The following is a 7,924-nucleotide window of genomic DNA, read 5'->3' as shown; positions in this document are numbered from 1 at the left end:
CCCCCACTACCCTATAACCCTAAATTTCCCATGGCTAACCCACCTAACCTGCACATCCCTGTACACTATGGAGCAACTTAGCGTGACCAATCCACCCTAACCTGCACACTTTTGGACTGTGGGAGGAAATATACAGGGAGAATGTGCAATCTCCATACAGACAGTCACCCGAGGTTGGAATCAAACGTGGGTTCCTGGAACTGTGAGGCAGCAATGCTAGCCACTGAACCGCCCCAGGGTTTTTTCCCCAAGGTGGGGGAGTTCAGTACTAGGGAGCATAATTTTAAGGTGAGAGGAGACAGTTTTAAAAAGGCACGAGAGGCATTTTTTTTACATAGGATGTGGTTCGTATGTGGAATTTTACCCTACTGTTGTTGGAATACTGAATGGACTCTCAAACTCTGAACATTCACCTGTACCTGTGTTTTTGTTTTTGCTGCTTACCTATTATTTACTATCTATGCTACTTAACTCTGTGATCTGCCTGTATTGCTCGCATGACAAAGCTTTTCACTGTGCCTCGGTACACGTGACAATAAATTCAATTCAATTCAATGAGCTGCCAGAGGAATTGTTGGGTGTGGGCACAGTTACAACATTTAAATGACATTTGGATAAGGACATGAATAGGAAAGGGTTTGGAGGGATAGGGGCCAAATGCAGATAAATGCAGCATGGTAGCTCAGTGGTTAGCACTGCTGCCTCACAATGCCAGGGACCCAGGTTCAATTCCCACCTTGGGTAACTGCCTGTGTGGAGTTTGTACGTTCTCCCCATGTCTGCGTGGGTTTCCTCCGGGTGCTCCGATTTCCTCCCACAGACCAAGGATGTGCAGGTCAGGTCAATTGGCCATGCTAAATTGCCCGTAGTGTTAGGTGCATTAGTCAGAGGGGAATAGGTCTGGGTGGGTTGCTGTTCGGAGGGTCGGTGTGGACTTGTTGGGCCAAAGGGCATGTTTCCACACTGTAGGGAATCTAAGTGGGACTAGTTTAGTTTGGAAACATGGACTAGTTGGACCAAAGGGTCTGTTTCTGTGCTGCATGACTGTATGACTCTGAACAAATAAACAAAGAGGAAGGGACACAGTTAGAGATAGGAACAGTGAGAGAGGCAGGATAAGAGAGAGGGGGGAGGGGGGGGCAGATGAGAATGACATACAGTTGGAGACAAAGCTAGAAAGGGGACGATAGAAAGGGAGAGGGGAAGAGCCAAAGCCAGACAGTTGGAGAAAGAAACAATGAGACGGACAAGTGAGACACAGCGACTGAGAGAGAAAGACAGATGGTGGGAAGAAACAGATGGAAGAGAGAGACAGACAGATGAGAAAGACAGAGTAAAAGAGAAATTGAGAGGCAGGGAGGGAGACAGTCAGTAGGAGGGAGAGGGAGTGACAGAGGGTCAGATAGGAAACGAGTGCATTCAAATAAAGAGTTTACGCTGGAAATTCTCAGCAGGTGCAGCTGCATCTGTGGAAGGAGTTTCAAGTCTGTGACCTCTCCTCGGTGAAGAGAGAGAGAGAGTGTGTGTGTGTATCTGAGAGGAAAGTCAAACCCGAGATCACAATGTTGGGAGCGTGGACGCAGTAGCTTTAATTGAGGCGAAGTGTCACATGGCCTGTGTATGGGCCCTGGAGCAGAAGCAGGCAGTGTGTATGAGAGAGAGAGAGAGAGAGAGAGAACATACACACCGACAGAACAGCATCTGGTAACATCTGAAAGCGGGCTGCATGAAACAGTAAGGTAAGGAAGAGGACTAACATGTCCCTCTGAGGAGGAGGAGGAGGAAGACGAGACGGCGGGGAATGAAATGTAACCATGTGTTGGAAATGTATCGCTTTTAATCTGGGTCATTTTGTTTCTGGCTATGTTGTGTTGTCTGTGCGCGTTCAATGTGTCACTGCCTGACTTATCAGGACCCTCCACCTCCCCAGAATATAACTCCTCTGTCTTCGGCAACCACCAAATATTTGCTTTTGAGACAAAGTCAGTTATTTTAGGTTGGGATTTTCCTTGGGATGGATCGAAGGTTTTTAAATGGGGGACCGTACAGAGGGATTTAATTCTTTTGTCACCTGGGAATTTGAGTGTGTGTGTGTATTTTAATCAATAATTGTGTAACGCGATCTGCCTTTTTATAAATATTTTGTGAAGGGTTTCACAATGTGAAACTGACATGACATCTGCGGGATGTCAGTTTCTGGGGTTTTACTGCGAGATTTCCGCTCGCTTCATGAAACAGAATTTGCCTTCGAAACCCAGAGGGTAAAATCCAGTCCAACCATCTTCTGTTGGTGCATTGTCCCTCTCACTCCAATCTCTCTGTCCAGCCTTGTCTAATTACCGCGGAATCGGGGGCGATTTGATGGTGTTTGTTTTCCTCCACTTCCACATCACCCCCCCCCCCCCCCCCCCAACCTCCTCACTCGCCCCGAAGCTAAAACGATACTGCAGCTCTTAAAGGCGCCGACTGCAGCCAAAAGTGTAGCTGGGATTAATATTTCTTTGCCGACGAAAAATTGCAAAGTTTACAGCTGTCCTGATCTCTCAAAGTGCCAACCAGAAGCAGTCAGTCCGACTTTTTAATAACAAATGTTATGAGGATGATTTGAATCTGTTTAGGTAAGAATGTTTAAGACCCCCTGTTTGTGAGTCTCACACAGGGGTTTTGTCTATAGCTGTGCAGAGTTATTACAGTGCAGAAGGGGGCTGTAGGGCATCCTGTGGGCTATTCTCTATGTATTGTCACATAGCTTGTGTTTGTGATTGGATAAGGTGCGCTCTCTCCCTCTCTCTCATTCTCTAATTACGACAATGTTGTATGTTCAAGTGCTGCTCCCACTGTGGTCATATTCCAAGCTGTCCATCCCAGCTGGTACGGTGGCACAGTGGTTAGCACTACTGCCTCACAGTGCCAGCGACCCGGGTTCAATTCCCGCCTCAGGTGACTGACTGTGTGGAGTTTGCACGTTCTCCCGGTGGGTTTCCTCCGGGTGCTCCGGTTTCTTCCCACAGTCCAAAGATGTGCAGGTCACGCTAAATTCCCCGTAGTGTTAGGTAAGGGGTAAATGCAGGGGTATGGGTGGATTCTGCTTTGGCGGGGCGGTGTGGACTTGTTGGGCCGAAGGGCCTGTTTCCACACTTAAGTAATCTAATCTAGTGAGGGAGCACCACACTGTTGGGGGGTGAACACTGAGGGAGCACCACATTGTTCGGAGAGTCAGCGCTGAGGGAGCGCCACACTGTCGGAGGGTCACTGTGCAGTGTTGGAGGGTCAGCGCTGAGGGAGTGCTGCATTGTCGGAGAGCGAGTGCCACACCGTCAGAGGGTGAGTGTTGAGGGAGGGCACACCATCGCAGAGTCAGCGCTGAGGGAGTGCCGCACCAACGAAGAGTCAGTGCTGAGGGAGAGCCACACAGTCGGACAGTCAAAGCTGAGGGAATGCCACACTGTTGGAGGGTCAGCTCTGAGGGTGCACCACACTGTTGGAGGGTCAGTGTTGAGGGACTGCCGCACAATCAGATGGTCAGTGCTGAGGGCATGCCATGGCAGCTCCACATTGTCGGAGGATCAATGCTGAGGAAGCGCAACACTACTGGAGGGTCAGTACTGAGGGAGCGCTGCATTGTCGGACGGTCACTGTGCACTGTTGGAGGGTCAGCGCTGAGGGACCACCGTGGGAGCGCCGCACTGTTGGAGGGTCATTGTGCACTGTCAGCAGGTCAGCGCTGAGTGATCGCTGTGGAAGTGCCACACTGTCGGAGGGTCAGCGCTGAAGGAGCGTCACACTGTCGGAGGATCACTATGCACTGTCGGAGGGTCAGCACTGAAGGAGCACCGCACTGTTGGAAGGTCAACACTGAGAGACTGATGGACAGTCGAAGGATCAGTGCTGGGAGATTGCAGCACTGGTGGATGGTCAGCGCTGAGGGAGTGCCACTCTGTCGGAGGGTCAGCGCTGAGGGAGCACCGCACTGTTGGAAGGTCAACGCTGAGAGACTGATGGACAGTCGAAGGATCAGTGCTGGGAGATTGCAGCACTGGTGGATGGTCAGCGCTGAGGGAGTGCCACTCTGTTGGAGGGTCAGCGCTGAGGGAGTGCCGCATTATCAAAGATGCGCTGTTTGGGATGAGATATTAAACTGAGATCCCTATCTGTCCTCCCATGTCAAAGAAGCCAGTATTTTGAGGTGAGTTGAAGGGGCTAGAGTGGTTGTTCTTGCCATATTTATGCTTCAGCCAGCATCACTGGATGATCTGTGTCATTATCACCTTGCTGTTTGTGGGAGCTTGCTATGTACAAAATGACTGCTGAGTTTCCAACATGATGATGGTAGCAACATTTCAAAAAGTGGTTCTTGGCAGCAAAGTGCTCTGGGATGTTATGAAGCTGCTTTACACAATAATGTTGAGATAAGTCATTTCACAGGGGGGGCAGCTCAGAAACTCTAGTTAAGTGGGGCCTCAAGAGGGCCTGGTTTTTCCCTACAAGCACTCTATGTAAGGAAAAGAAACAAATTAAAACAGTGATGCGTTAAGTACATTGAAAACGAAAGAATTTTTTTCTATTTGTTCTCCCCTTACAATGGCCTGACCTTGTACAGCAAAAGACATTGCAAAATGTAGGGAGTTGGCTCTTGAAAAGTGCAATCATCTTTTTCTATTTACATACCAGGCTGTCTTTAGACAAATGCAGGGCAATCTGAAAAGTCAGTATAGTCAGACAAGTTGTCCACGCTTTTGTGAGATTCTGGAACCTCTCCAGGGCTTCAGCTGGGGATGCAGGCGGGTGAGCAGGGGTGCATTTGTAGGATGCTCCTCAGCCTCATTTGCAGGCCCTCCAAGACTGATCATGAAGCCCAATGATGGGCTGCCCGGTCACTGGTACAATACTCTTGATGAATTCTTCTCCCATCAGTTGGCATGGCGACATGACAAGCTGATGTGGCTCTGGCCTATCCATAGTTAACAAATTGCAGATATCACAGGGATCCTTCTGTGGCATTTCCTTATTCTGCCGGCAGGAATGGCCCTCAACTTCAATACCATCGGAGTTTGGGGTTTTCCAATTCTTGACATGTCACCATCTTTGTTCTCCACAACAAGGCTATCAGAACCAGACATGAACTCACCAGGTTTGACTCTTCAGCCCCTGTCATCGTCCGTCAAAGTCCTTTGTGTTTACTGCTTATCTCATCCAAAGTTTGGCCTTGTGACCAATCTGTGCTGGTTGAGAGTCAGCCTGAAGTTTGGGTAGTCTTTTGGCTGCTCCTAATGTGATACACTTCACTCAGCTCATTCCACCTTGTTTCCTAGTTCCCAACCTGCAGCATGTCTTGCTCAGCCTCTTCCATTTGTGCCTCCTGATCTACCGTGGCTCTCATTCCAGAAACATCTTCATTGTTCCTACCTCCAGTATCAAATACTTTGATGGCCCTCACCTTCTGGCTATCTCCATAACCTCCTCTGATCCCTACATCCCTCCCTATCTCTGTAACCCCCTCCAGCCCCTACACCCCCTCCCTATCTCTGTAACCCCTCCAGCCCCTACACCCCCTCCCTATCTCTGTCACTTCCTCCTGCCCGACACCTGTCCAGCCCCTACACCCCTTCAGCCTCCACAACTCGCCCTACTCTGTAATGTCATCTGGCCTCTGCATTTTCTGAGTTCTGTGTGCTTCTTAGCTTCCAAACTTTTGCTCATTCCTGATTCCCATCGCTCTCCCATCTGCCCCCACCCAAGCAAACCACTGTGTATGTCAAACCCTGCTGCATAGAGCCTTGGGGGCAGTTTACTGTGGTGAAGATGCATGATCAGAATGCATGTTGTTGCGGTATTTGCCAATTTCCTTAAATCTGTGTCCTCTGCATTGGTCAGCATTTATTTATTTCCTTTTATCATTTCCTCCTTATTCATTTTGAACACTTTCTTCTAGTGGATGTGTTTGTCACTGGTTGGGCCAGCAATTATTGCCCATCCCTAATTGCCCTTGGGAAGGTGAGCTGCCTCCTTGAACTGCTGCAGTCCATTTGGTGTAGGTAATCCATGCTGTTAGGGAGGGAATTCCGGGATTTTGACCCAGCAGCACTGAAGCAACAGCAATATATTTCCATGTCAGGATGATTCGGAGATGCTGGTGTCGGACTGGGGTGTACAAAGTTAAAAATCACACAACACCAGGTTATCGTCCAACAGGTTTAATTGGAAGCACACTAGCTTTCGGAGCGACGCTCCGAAAGCTAGTGTGCTTCCAATTAAACCTGTTGGACGATAACCTGGTGTTGTGTGATTTTTAACCATGTCAGGATGATATGGCAAGGAACTCTGCAGGGGATGGTGTTCCCATGTATCTGTTGCCTTTGTTCTTCGAGATGGAAGTGCTTTTGGGTTTGGAAGGTGCTGTCTGAGTAGCCTTGACAAGTTGCTGGAGTGCATTTGTAGATGGCACCCACTGCTGCTGGTGGAGAGGGAAGACTTTTGTGCATGTGGTGCCAATTAAGCGGTCAACATTTGTCTGGATGGTGTTGAGCTTCTCAAGCATTGGTGGGGCTGCACGATTTCAGGCAAGTGAGGAGTATTCCATCACACACCTGACTTGTGCCCAACTTCACCCGACAAAGGGGCTGTGCTGCAAAAGCTTGTGATTTCAAATGAACGTTTAGGACGATAGCCTGGTGTCGTGTGACTTCTGACCTTGTAGGTGGTGGATAGACTCTGAGGAGTAGGGAGGTGAGTTATTCACTGTAGGATTCTTAGCGTCTGGCCTTCTTTGTAGCCACAGCATTTATATGGCTAGTCTGGCTGTACTAAATCTGATCTGAAATAAGAACTATTCTGGATTCGCTCCTCTCTCTATGTAATTGTTTATAGGTTGATCTCTGAGCAGATTAATAATTTATTATCCAGCTGAATGCTTGAGCAGTTTAATTTGGGAAAGAACGCACGCCGAAATAAAAATGAATGCTTCCGATTAACTCCTCAAGCACGTAATTCCAAAAAGCACTCCATCTCCTTCCCCCTCCTTTATTATGATTATAATTTGCGGAGGGACTTGACCATCCCATAATCCTCTGCACAATGTGGTCCCCAGGCTAATCTATGAGAACACAGCCAGTGATATGACTTTGTCACTAGGAGGAGGGAGGGAGGGGGCAGAGGACAAGCATCTGTCCTTGAGATCTCTCAGCACCGTTTCCTGTCTGACGTAGTGTGTGAATCGGACAAATGGACAGGTTGACATAGAGAGGGAGGGATAGAGAGGGGGGGGGCTAGGGAGAGAGAAATGGGAGAGGAGCAGTCAGCAAACAAGACTGCAATCTTCTTTCATCCTCTGGTTGGCTGGACGCTGAACATCTTGTACAATAGGAAAGATAAACAGACTAGGGAGCTATTTCTCTGGCTCTTCTTAACTCCCATCAGTTTGTCCCTTGCTCACTCCCCTGTCAGATCGTTCTTTCACTCAATTGTGCAGTCAGTCTCTCCCTCTCTTTGTGCCTCTCACTCTTGCCCTGTTTGCCTTCCATTCTTGCTCTAACTGCTCTACTGTCTCCGTCTCCCTCATTATTTCTCAACCCCTCTCATGCTCTGTTCCCCTCTCTTTCTGTCTCCCCAGTTTCTCGCTCTGCCATCTCTCTTTATCTCTCTCTTTCTCCATGTACTCCCACCTCTCCCCCTTTGTGATCCCCCCCCATCTCTCTGTCTGCATCTCTCTGTCTGCCTCTCTATGCTTCTCTTTTTTTCTCTGCATCTCTCTCTCCGTCCTGTCTGTCTCACATTGTTTCCTGCTCTTTATATCCCTCACTCTCTCTTCCCGCATCTCGCACTCTGTCTCTTGCTCTCCATATCTGTTTTTCCTCATGTCTTTCCATGCTTCTCCCTTTGTATTTCTCTCTTTCTCATCTCTCTTTCTCATTTTCATCTGTCTCTC

General features: G+C 48.7%; 1 protein-coding gene across 3 annotated transcripts in view; it reads left to right on the top strand.

Moving 5' to 3' along the window:
- Window positions 1–1,393: 1,393 nt before the first annotated feature.
- Window positions 1,394–7,924, top strand: part of sipa1 (signal-induced proliferation-associated 1) — a 90,931-nt gene continuing 84,400 nt past the window's right edge. For all 3 annotated transcript variants that reach the window (XM_072551023.1, XM_072551022.1, XM_072551018.1), the window contains exon 1: window positions 1,394–1,739. The gene's annotated coding sequence lies outside the window, so the exon portion shown is untranslated. The remainder of the gene's footprint in view (window positions 1,740–7,924) is intronic.

Source organism: Chiloscyllium punctatum, chromosome 31, assembly GCF_047496795.1.
Source record: "Chiloscyllium punctatum isolate Juve2018m chromosome 31, sChiPun1.3, whole genome shotgun sequence".
Classification (NCBI taxonomy): Eukaryota; Metazoa; Chordata; class Chondrichthyes; order Orectolobiformes; family Hemiscylliidae; genus Chiloscyllium; species Chiloscyllium punctatum.
This window is presented reverse-complemented; position numbering and strand designations above follow the sequence as displayed.